Genomic DNA, 13,061 nt, shown 5'->3' on the forward strand with positions numbered 1-13,061 from the left:
GAATACCCATGCATGCCTGGAGTAATCATCAATGAAAGTCATGAAGTGCAAGTAATTGCCCAAGGATGGAGTCTGCATGGGCCCACAAACATCACTATGCACAAGCTGCAACCTGCATGTGGCCTGAACTGAACCATCCTTTGGAAACATAGAACACTGCATCTTACCCAAAATACAGCCTTCACAAACATGTTTGATAGGTGCTTCAAGAGGCGGCAAAGAAGCAACCATATCAGATTTCTACAAACGCAGCAAACTGGCAAAATTCAGATGACCAAAACGTGCATGCCAAAGTTTTGCATCTAAAATAGCCTTGGAATCTGCAACAGCATTTGCAAAATTTTGTCCACACTTGTCATACAAAGTGAGCTTATATAGCCCACGGCACAAAAAGCCAAATGCAACAATTTTATCCCCAAAACTGAGATCATGAACTGTACATCTGTCATCCACAAATTTGACTACAAGTCCAAGTCTAGCAAGTGCGGATATAGACAAGAGATTCTTCTTGATCCCATGTACATAAAGTGCATCAACAAGTGTGAAAGAACTGCCATTAGCAGCAGTAAGCACAATCTTTCCAAATCCCGGAACTGGATAAGAGGCATTGTTGGCACAAGTGACAGAATTCCCATGAGGGACAGACTCGAGAGAGGTAAACAATTCACGATGTGTGGTAATGTGCTTTGTAGCACCACTATCAAAATACCACACATGTGAATCTACAACAACTGATAAGCATGCATCATGGACAGCAGGATTGTAAGTGCACTCTGCGCTAAAAGCCCATTCTGCATCAACATCAGCATCCCAGTCTCCTTTCACAGAAGACTCAACAATGACTGCATTTGTAGTGGAACCAGCATTTGCAGTGGAACCACCTTCTTTCTTCTTAGCCTCTTTAGCCTTCAACTTAGGACACGACTTGATCAAGTGATCATTAGCTTTACAATAATGGCAACGCATCTTCTTTTTGCCCTTATCACCAGAATTGCTAGACGAAGTACTACCAGCAGAAGCATTAGGAACAGAATTTTTGCCACTCGCAGCAGAACCATAAGAAGTGGTTGCATTGCTATTACCACCCTTTCTTTGAGAAGCAATAAAAGCCTGTTCAACTGCACGCTGCCTAGTCCTCTCTTTTCTAGAAAGTGACTCTTGCAGCAATGTGCATAATGCATCAAACTTGACAACTTCTGGATTTCCTTGGGTCATAAGTCTCCAAGTACTAGCAAAAGTCTAGTAGGAATCTGGTAAGGCATGAAGAACAATCTGCACAAGGGAACTGTCTGAAATGACTTCACCTGCAAAAATAAGTTGCTCATAATTATCCTTGACACTAGCAAGGAAAGTGTCCATATCATCTTCCTCGCATAATCTTGGACTCCAGCTCTTTACGCAGCAAAGCAATTTTAGCCTCATTGCGGCTTGCATAAAGACCTGCTAAAATATCCCAAGCCTGTTTTGTAGATTTTGTTGAACGGATGTGAGGAACAATGGTGCGCTTCACAGACAACGCAATCAATGCATGAGCCTGCGCATCCTTAACATCCCAGCGAGCTTGTTGTGCCGTAGGCAAAACAACTCTAACAGCTGCAATCCTTGCAGCAAGACCTGCAACATCCTCAACATCGTCTACATCATCAGAACCAGGACGTACATCAATGCCCTGCACAATGTTCCAGACACCCTTTGACACAAGAACATGTTGCATCATATAAGCCCACATAGGGTAGTTGTCCCCATCCAACCTGTCCTCAACAGCAAACATCTTGAACACATCTGTGTTGTTGTTGTCAGCCATGGTAAATGCTGCACCTGATGTGAAAATTGCCCGAAAATAGGAGAAACGGAGCGGGAACAAACCGTAGAAGACTATAAGGCATCTGTAATGCAGAAAACGGCACTGCCAGAAATTTTGCACAAAATGACGAAATAGCCTGTGCAGTACTGCCTGTAGTGGAAACGGAGGCCGAAATGAGCCCAAATCAAAATTCTGAGCAGACCGAGCTCTTTGAGCCTGCACAAAATTTTTGTCGACCTGCGAATGCTCGCCAAAGCTCACTGAAATCGGAGAAAGTGAGCAGGCGTGTGCTAGAGCAGCTTGCGACTAAGCCCGGGAGGACGTGACCTGCTCTGATACCAATTGTTGGAATTAGGGTTGCAGAGAAACATACACAGCTTGGAGAAGACAAAGGAAGCTCAAGGCACACAATAGAGAGTGTGTTACTTAGTGTGCAATGGAAAGATAGATAGCCCTAGAGTGATGGGCGTATATACAATGCACGGGGGAAAAAACCTCCTAAAGAGGGAAAAAATGCCCCGGCGGTCCTAGTGTGTTCACACACATCACTACCACATGTATATGGTAACAATGACGTCGATGGCGAATATCTTCCCCTTGAGGATGTTGTGATAAAGGCCCCTACGAATGAGGTTAGTGAACCTTTTTGTTTTTTTTCTTCTGCTTGGACTGAGTTGATGAAATCTTGGAAAGGTGGAGCCGGTTCTTTTTCTTCAAGAATTGTGACTAAGTGGTCATAAAAAGGTGGAAGTGCACTTAATAGTATGGCCACTTTGTCGTCTTTTGGTACTTCGACCTGGATGTAAGTGAGATGCGTGACAATTCTCTTAAGCCTATGTACTAGGCTAGCAATGTCCTCCCCTTCAATCATGGTGATCTTGTAAAGTTGTCTTTTGAGACTAACTGTACTTCTTTTGGCCCTGGCTCCAAAATTGCTTTCTAGGACATGCCAGGCATCATGTACATGCTTGCATTCGTCTATGAATGCACATAATTGTCATGCAAGGAGGTGATGATGATTCCTAATGCTTGTTCGTCTTTGGCCAAATTCTGTGCACTTGCTAGGAGTGTAGATGCCCTAGTGTGCACTCCATCGGGTTCGGCTAGTTGCTCTAAGGCATTGCTGATGTGAGAGACCACAAACATTTTTTCATAAGATATCCTCTTAATTTTGTTTGCCAGGTGTGAAACCCTTCCCTATTGAATTTTTCTATTCCCTTGTCCCCCATTTGTGCTAATAGAGGGGTCTTAGCTTAGGAGACTCTCCTAGCCAGTGTCTACCTCTTTACACAGTGCACAAGAATTTGAAAATTTATTTGAAGCTGTGCTCGGTTGGGTTCATTTCATTGCAAGTTAAGAGAGAGAGGGAGAGGGAGAGAGAGAAATCCCTTTGTGAAGCCCCTCTTCACTAGAGTGAAGCCCCTCTTCACAGATAGGGGAAATGACCCTTTGCTTTTGCTTTTGATGCTCGAAAGAAACCCTCTTTGAAGCTGTTGGAGTAGGTTTTTGATGTTCAAGCTCTCTTTGAATGCTTTGGAAGCTTGAATTTATTGCTTTGATTGCCTTTAGAAGCCCATGAGATTTGCTAGTTGCCTTGGAGTGTAAAGCTTGGTAATAATCTTGTTTGAATTTTTTTGTAGTGCCGCGGTCGGTGAGAACTGCCCCTTTGGTAGTCCTGATGCTGGTAGTCAGCCCGTGGGAGCAAGGGTTTAAAAAGGCTAGTGGCCTTTGAAATCCCCGTGGGAAAGCGAGCCTGTTAAGGGCCGAGGGAGATGAAGGAGGTCGTGGGATGGCCCGCTAATGGAGCCAAAAGGAGAGCCCTTTGAAGGCTGCCGACAAGATGACGCGGCTGTGGGACTCCAACCCAGCGGACCCACCAAGCTTTAAAAAGGCACAGTTGATCGCCAATTTGATATCCGCCCACGAGCCCACCTTCCAAATCCGGTTGTTGACCCCACGACTCCACACACTACACCTTTTAGAGTGTTAATGAGCTAAGCCAAAGGGCCCCATGGGCCATTGTGTGAGGTAAAGCAAACAATACTTAAATTAGGGGGTTCTCGAGCTCGGATTTGAGTGCTTGAAAGCTCGACGAGAAGCTTGTGTTGAGCACGTCAAGGAAATGAGAGTAATGCAAAGAGAAAATGAGTTCAATGAATATAATTGAAGAGGAAAGATGATGCAAAAATTGACACAAAAGGGCGATCTAAAATGCAACCATATATGCAAAAGTGCCTATTAGCATACTTCTAATGATGGCCAATCCTCCTTCATCAGCTCAATGAACGTGGGTAGTGGCACATCCTTTCAAGGGTGCATATCCCATCGTTGATTAGCTTCAAAAAAGAGTGATTAGCATGTAATTAAACAAAGAAGAGAATTATACAATGCAAAGGAATGCTAATTCTACCAAGTGCTAATCACACTAGCATAAATGCATGGTAATAACCTAGCTAGCACACCAAAGCTCTGATACTTGTTAAGAATTGGATCATGCTAGCTAGGGTGGATGAAAGGGAAACATAGTGCAAGCGTGTGTGTAAGCAAAATTATCACTCAAGTGAATTAGGTTCCAAGATAGAGTTAGCTTGGACTCATAAACACAATCTTGAGTATTGACTTAGCTTAGCACGGGCTCACCATAGACAAGCATGTAGTGCAAAATAGAGTTGTGTTTAGTCATTCATGAAATGAGCTTTAAGTAGCTCTACATCCTTTCTCCACAGCATGGGGGATAATTCCACTCTTCTCTCCTTGACTCACACTTTAGGACAAAGCTCACACTTTACAATGCCCTATGTGCATGATCAGTTCACAAAGGTAAGCAAGGTTTCCGCACCCCTACAAAGGCCATATGTTGCCATCTTGATGGTCAGGCATTGCACAATCTCTTTTTTTTTGCTATTGAGCTCGTTAAGAACCCAACAATATAAAATTTTCATTTGAGCCACCCTTGACCGTTGATGGCCATTAAACTTTGTAGGGGTAGGATTCTTTCACTTGCCCTTAAAAGTATCATTGCCACCCATTGGTGTGGCATTGCACAATCGCCAATTTTTTGCCATTGGGCTCGCCAAGGGCCCAATGGTAAAAAATTGGCGTTTGGGCCGTCCCCGACCCTCAAGACGGTTAACAATGGCCATGAGACTTTGCAAGGGTAGGGATTAGGGTTTTTCCCCCACCCCTACAAAGTTTCATGGCCATCCATTGTCATCTCTCTAGCAAGGCATTTCACATTCGCCAATTTTTTGCCATAGGGCCCAATGGCAAAAAATTGGCATTCGAGCCATCCTTGACCATTGAGAAGACGGTTAGCGATGGCCATGAAACTTTGTAGGGGTGGGGAGTAAGGTTCTTTTACTACCTCTACAAAGTTTCATGGCCATATGCATCTATCTCATTGGTATGGCATTGCACAATGATTAATTTTTTGCCATTGGGCTTGCTAAGGGTCCAATGGCAAAAAATTGGCTTTCTAGCCATCCTTGACTAGAATATCTGAAGCCTGTTTTGCAGATTTTGCTGAACGGATGTGAGGAACAATGGTGCGCTTCACAGACAATGCAATCAATGCATGATCTTGCGCATCCTTTACATCCCAACGAGCTTGTCCTGTCGTAGGCAAAACAACTCTAACAGCAGCAAGACCTGGAACATCCTCAACGTCGCCTACATCCTCAGAACCAGGACGTACATCAATGCCCTGCACAATGTTCCAGACGCCCTTTGACACAAGAACATGTTGCATCATATAATCCCACATAGGGTAGTTATTCCCATCCAACCTCTCCTCAGCAGCAAACATCTTGAACACATCTGTGTTGTTGTTGTCAGCCATGGTAAATGCTACACCTGATGTGAAAACCGCCCGAAAATAGGAGAAATGGAGCGGGAACAACACGTGCTATAGAGCACAGACCATAGAAAACTATAGGGCACCTGTTATGCACAAAACAGCACTGACAAAAATTCTGAACAAAATGACAAAATAGCCTGTGCAGTACTGCCTGTAGTGGAAACAGAGGCCGAAATGAGCCCAAATCGAAAATCTGAGCAGACCAAGCTCTACGAGTAGTCCCGAAGTTTTGTCGACCTACGAACGCTTGCCAAAGCTCACTGAAATTGAAGAAAATGAGCAGGCGTGTACTGGAGCAGCTGGCGACTAAGCCCGGGAGGATGCAACCTGCTCTAATACCAATTGTTGGAATTAGGGTTGCAAAGAAACACACACAGCTTGGAGAAGACGAAGGAAGCTCAAGGCACACAATGGAGAGTGTATTACTTAGTGTGCAATGGAAAGATAGATAGCCCTAGAGTGGTGGGCGTATATACAATGCACGGGGGAAAAAACCTCCTAAAGAGGGAAAAAATGCCCCGGTGGTCCTAGTGTGTTCACACACATCACTACCACATGTATATGGTAACAAGTGTCCATATCATCTTCCTCATGCATAATCTTTGATTCCAGCTTTTTATGCAGCAAAGCAATTTTAGCCTCATTGCAACTTGCATAAAGACCTGCTAGAATATCCCAAGCCTGTTTTGCAGGTTTTGTTGAGCAAATGTGAGGAGTAATGGTGCACTTCATAGACAACACAATCAACGCATGAGCTTGCGCATCCTTTACATCCCAACGAGCTTGTTCTATCGTAGGCAAAACAACTATAATAGCAACAGTGCTTACAGCACGACCTGCAACATCCTCAACATCGCCTACATCCTCAGAACCAGGACGTACATCAATGCCTTGCACAATATTCTAGACACCCTTTGACACAAGAACATGTTGCATCATATAAGCCCACATAGGGTAATTGTCCCAATCCAACCTGTCCTCAGCAGCAAACATCTTGAACACATATGTGTTGTTGTCAGCCATGGTAAATGTTGCATCTAATGTGAAAACTACCCGAAAAGAGGAGAAACAAAGCGGGAAAAACACGTGCTATATAGCACAAACATGGAAACAGAGACTGAAATGAGCCCGAATCAGAAATCTGAGCAGACTCAGCTCTACGAGCTATACCGAAATATTTTTCGACCGGAAAATGCCTGCCAAAGCTCACTGAAATTGGAGAAAATGAGCAGGCATGTGCTGGAGCTGTTGGCGACTAAGCCCGAGAGAACGCAACCTACTCTGATACCAATTGTTGGAATTAGGGTTGTAGGAAAACACACACAGCTTGGAGAAGACAAAGGAAGCTCAAGGCACACAATAGAGAGTGTATTACTTAGTGTGTGATGGAAAGATAGATAGCCCTAGAGTGATGGACGTATATACAATGCACGGGGGAAAAAACCTCCTAAAAAGGGAAAAAATGCCCCCGCGGTCCTAGTGTGTTCACACACATCACTACCACATGTATATGGTAACACTTTGGGGAATGACTTCATTGTGCTATGCACCTTAACTTTTGATGTCTCCATGACAGTGTGAGATTTATCCTTAGCTATCCATGGAACACTTGGTCAATGTGATGGGTGTCTCTAATTGTCACTTGGGCGGAGGCCAGCCTCTCAATCCCTAACAATAGGCTTTCTAATGGTGACATCCTAACATTGGCTTCAATTTCGACATCTTAAGCACGTCCCTTGGAGCATTTTTAATTAGTGCGCATTTTTAGCTTATGCTAGGCATGCAATCAACAACATTCGTTGGAGTAGCTCAAATTTAATTAGCTAGAGATGGAAATCTAAGTAGCCCAAGGGAGATCAGAGGAAAATATTGTAGTACGTAGCTGCATCGTTGAAGTCTAATCCATGCGAGGTCTACACCTTGTGCACAACTACAACAATGTAATTGACACTTAGCACTGTTTGGTGTTTTTTAACAGAGAGTTGTTGCAAAAGAAGGGCACACACCAATGCTTAACTAGCTAATTAGAATCTCTTCATTTCGATCTGTGTGTGTGTGTGTGTGTGTGTGTGTGTGTGTGTGTGTGTGTGTGTGTGTGTGTGTGTGTCTATATGTGTGTGGAGTGCATTGTGCTTGTAATCCATCATGGAACATGTAAATGGAGGCTCTTTGGAGGAGATAAGTGGGTCTTTGAGTCTCTCTCTCTCTCTCTCTCTCTCTCTCTCTCTCTCTCTCTCTCTCTCTCTCTCTCTCTCTCTCTCTCTCTCTCTCTCTCTCTCTCTCTCTCTCTCTCTCTCCAAAAATAATGCTTTTAGACTACAAACTACTAGACAACGCAAGAGAAGACACTAGAGATCAAGTGAGAGATCAAGATCCCAAGATAATGTACCAAAAAAGACTATTTCCATTATATATTATGTGTCATGATACCAAATTTCACCAAGTACAGCAGTTTAGGAATATACTAGGTCAGGGGGATCCAATTTGTAAGAGTAACCCTCCATCTGTATGAAATAATCAACCCATACCTAGAAATATCATCTTTCATGTCAAAGATTGGGTTGTTGCAAGTGTACGTTGTTTGGTACTGATCGCGTATCCATCTGAGAAACCACGATAAAATGAGTTCCACCAAGTAAAAAGGGTATTCTTTGCCTACCACCATAGGTTAGTATGATCTAATTGCAAAACAGCTTTCATACTTATTTTTGAGCGATTTTGTATCTATAGTCATCCACCATAATTATGTTGCTAGCATCAAACAGTGGGTGCCTTTCCCACACCGTTCATAGGTTCTTTAGGAAAACAGGCTTGTTGCCCACATATTTGGGCACGTGTGTTTCCATACGAATCCAAAGATTTCCTCGCAGTACCATGTCAAAATCTTTCTTGAAATCCACAAAGCAGCAATACCACTTTTTTCCTTTCAATCGAGACGCTTCCATAAGAACTCGAAGAGTGACAAGGTGATTACATAGTGCTATGATGCTTTCAAAAACCTGATTGGCCAAGCGCACATTTGTTGTTCTTTTCAGCCCATTCACTTATCTTCATCTCTATGATATATCCAAATAACTTTGCCATCAAAGAACCAACCATTATAGTGTGATAGTTGTTCACATTGTTTACATCTCCTCCTTTGTGCAAAGGTTTGATCCAACTTGTACTCCAACCGTGAGGCATGCCATGATGAAATGCAAGGTTAAACATATCATGTATCCAATACCGTGTTTTTTCCCTTGTCCATTTAACCATTTCAGCCTTGACACCTTGAAGGTCCCTTGTGTTGCAAGCAGCAAATTTCTCAAGAGCGCGGCATACATCTTCAATCATAAAGAAGGGAGGCATAAACGGAAGGGAGCTACAACACTCCATCTTATCAACATTGGGTTGCTCATAGAGGTTCTTGCAATGTGTATACATATCCTCAAGAGTCAACTCACCAAAGCTCTCAACACGCTTGCCTTTTAGATTTTGCCAAAACTTACCACATGCATGTGCTTTCTCTTGTGCTAACAGAAGTTGTTTTTCTACTTCCCACCTTCTCCTCTTTTTTGAACAAGTGCTTTGTATGTGTGAGAAAGTTCCAAGTAGACTTCCTTGTCTTTGCTTACATCCAAACTTAGCAAGTGTTTTCGAGCTTGACTACATTCCATGTCAAACCATTTCTTCTTGGTGCTACCCTTCTTAGACCTTTTGCAAGACATGTGTTTCACCGAAAAGCATTCCTTCGCACAAGAGAAAATTACTTCTTTGAAAATTTTCCACTTGCATTATAATGTTGGGCTCTCTTGACACCTTAACCTTCTTGCTTCTTTCCACATATGCTTTGCGAAGTGCATTTTGTTGAATAAGAGTGCGGTCTTCATATACATTACAATCCATTCCTTTGAGGTAGATCCAACTATTTTCAAGGATGATCTTTCTCTTTACCTCATCAGCCATGGTACATACAATAGGTCTTTCTCCCGAGCGACGGACTCCTTGTTTTCCAACTCGATGTGTACCATAAGCCATGATTCCAGACATGCCCAAATATGTAGCAAAAAACTCTTCAATAGCAACCGCAAGAAATTGAGGTGTTTCCATGCTTTCCTCCTTGATTCCACGAATGACGATGTTCTTTGAGCATTTTTTCCGTTCTTGCAATTCTTGAGTGTCCACATTCTTTGCTTGGACAACGGCTTGCGTGATAGGAGATGTAAAAACCACATTATCCTTACATATATCAGCTCATGATTTGGATACATTTCTCATCTCACATACATCATGTCGTGTTGTGTCTATCGTTTCCTCTTTCAATACATGATCACTCTCAACTTTGCTCAAGCGCTCTTTCAATACATTCATGTCAACAAGAGAGCACTTACATTATTGAACTTCATTCTCAAGATGCATCAAGCATGTTGTTTTCATTTCAAGAACCTTCTTGAGGTGCTCATTCTCCACAACAAGGACTCTTAAAGTTCCATTCTCCATTGCAAGTGCGTGCAACTCTTCACCTTGCTTGTTGACGGTTGACGGTTTCTTGTAATGAGACCAAGTAAGCCATGATCATTGCTTCCATTGTTGTAGACGATGTGGTTGGACTAGCGTCCAAATTCCTTCGAGATTTTGCATCATTCTCCATGGAGAGTGTGGATTTTGGAGAATGGCGAGTGTGGATTTTTCAACCTTGCGAGTTTTGCCCGACATTGCCTTCAAGTCGGCAATGAGAACGTAAAGTTTTGACAATTTGTTCAATTCTGAGATGCTATTACAGCAAAGCCTTCCATCGCTCAAAAAAATTATGTCTTTACATCAATCTGTGTAGATAGAGAGAGAGAATTGCAACCCACCCAAAAAAAAAACCAATAGACTACAAAGATATACTTGGCCAAGACTTGAAGCTAGAGAGAGAGAGAGAGAGAGAGAGAGAGAGAGAGAGGTTTTAATGTCATAGAAACACATTAGAATCTCAAATCTCTACCTGGCAAGTCTTAGACTTAAGGCTTGGTATTTAAGAGGGAACTATGATAACCAATCTACCACACCCAAAGATTATTAAAGTTTCCTCTTCTTATTCGCTGAGAGAGATCACAAACATCTACCAACAAGTCTAGAACTCAAAACTGTGTGTGTGTGTGTGTGTGTGTGTGTGTGTGTGTGTGTGTGTGTGTGTGTGTGTGTGTGTGTGTGTGTGTGTGTGTGTGTGAGAGAGAGAGAGAGAGAGAGAGAGGGAAGGAGAAAAAAGAAGAGGATTATATTTTTTATTGTCATAAGAAAAATCCATCGAACAGATAAAAAAGATCAACTCGACGAGTCTTGATCTCAAGTTTTGATGAGACAGAGAGAGAGAGAGAGAGAGAGAGAGAGAGAGAGAGAGAGAGAGAGAGAGAGAGAGAGAGAGAAAGAGAGAATTGTCATCTTTATAAAGTGATTATAGGGACTATAATCCACCCTCCTCGCTTGTGCGTTTATACACACACACAAAATAATTGCAACTCCATATGAGCCTCCATTTTCCCATTGTAAGGTCTCCAACACCCTAACAGAGGGGATCTCCATGCAAATTTTTTTTACAAAAAAATTGTTAGGCCATTTCGGTCATAAATAAAAAGTTTCTATTTTAGCAATTTTTTCACCTCCTAATGTATCTATTAATGTAGGCTTTTCAAAAATAAAATTTTTTTGTCTTTATAACTTTTATCCTAAAATAGTAAGTTTTGAGATCCTTGCACCTATCTAAACGCAATCGTCTCATCTAAATCTACCCACCCTGAATTTTCATAAAAATAGATATCTGGTCCAAAAATTGCTAAATATAGCAGGTGTGTGCATCTAACACCTTAGCTCGACATCCCCAAGCTCTTCTTTGAAAAGAAATTTTCAAATTTGAATCTTGATAAGCTAAACTCACCCTAGTGAATTAATCCTATTCTAAAGCTAGTAGATTTAATTCGTAATTCTAAAGTATGCATGTGTATGCATGTGAATGTGCATGTGCATGGACATGTATGTGCATGTGTATGGATGACCATAGGATGACCCATAGCCATGGACCCATTGTTTTGGAAAGAATGACTCTAGACATGGGGTTACATGAGGTGTAGCATCCAAAATTGGCATGGAAGGCTTTGGAAATGGGTACTTTTAACCTTTCTTGGCAAGCGAGGTTAGGACACCTCCATATGTGAGAATAGCAAGAGAGGGCGCCCTATGAAGCTAGGAGCTAGCTTGGAAAGAAAGGGGACGGATTAAGCAGGGCCCAAGCTTGCTAGAACCTATATAAAGACGCCTTGTCTCAAATATTGTACACACATGAAAGACAAAGAAATTATGTTGTTGTGGAAATTCATTGGTGAAGCAACCGCAAAGTCTGTGACACCAATAACTCCTAGGCACCTTAGTTGCATCAATTTACTTCTATTGCAAATTTCTCTTCTCTTCGCGAGAAACTCCCAAAATACTATTATCAATTCCTATTCTTATTTATCTAAAGTCAGCTAGAAACAATAGTAGTTCTACTACTTATAGTTCTAAAATATAATTCCTCTATATGTATGCAAGATAGTATAAATTCAAAGCAAGAGTTTTACGTATGCGATCAAGGTTGTGCTGCTCTATATGCACTTCTTTGTCTTGGTATACACACGCATCTTGTTCATTTTCCATTGAAAATTGAGAAGAGGAATTTAAAAACAAAATAATCAACTATTTGTAGAGGAATTCATAACTTAAACTTTGTGTATGCATCAAGCTTGGTGAAGATACACCATGGTCGTCCATGAATATGGGAAAATGAGATTAGAGTATAAGTAATAGTATACATTTATCATAAATCTTTAACAAGATTAAGCACACTATATGTTTTGAGTATGTGTGACATGACCGTATCATATTTTATTGGTATTAAAACATTTTCAGTCAATCACCTTACTTCCATTGGTTTCTTTACACATTAGCTTACAATTTCTCAAGTCAATCAAGTAATTAGTAGTGAGGATGGCACCCAAGAGAACTCGTTTTGGTGGTTCGCACAATCACGAGGCTAAAACCTGTGATGGAAAGGGAAGGCCTCTATGAATGAAGAAGTGCGAATCATCTCGCGAAACAATGCCATCACTCATGAGAAGGTAGGAAAACTTTTCAGCTATAGATACACAAGAAGAAAGGCAAGAGAGCAAATTAGAGCGGAACAGAAGTTTAAATATTGAATGGAAACAAATAAAATAGGTAGACATGGAGAAAGAACACAATTGTCTATGGGCAAGAGAGAAAGGCATCAAGCACATCTCTCTCTCTCTCTCTCTCTCTCTCTCTCTCTCTCTCTCAATGTAGGGTTTATGTAGATAGTGTTTGCATGTCTGAGCATTGCCAAAGGTGGTGTTGCTATCGAAGACCTTATCCTTGTACCATTGG

The sequence above is a fragment of the Adiantum capillus-veneris genome, chromosome 15 (assembly GCF_014529385.1).
Source record: "Adiantum capillus-veneris isolate H3 chromosome 15, ASM1452938v2, whole genome shotgun sequence".
Lineage (NCBI taxonomy): Eukaryota > Viridiplantae > Streptophyta > Polypodiopsida > Polypodiales > Pteridaceae > Adiantum > Adiantum capillus-veneris.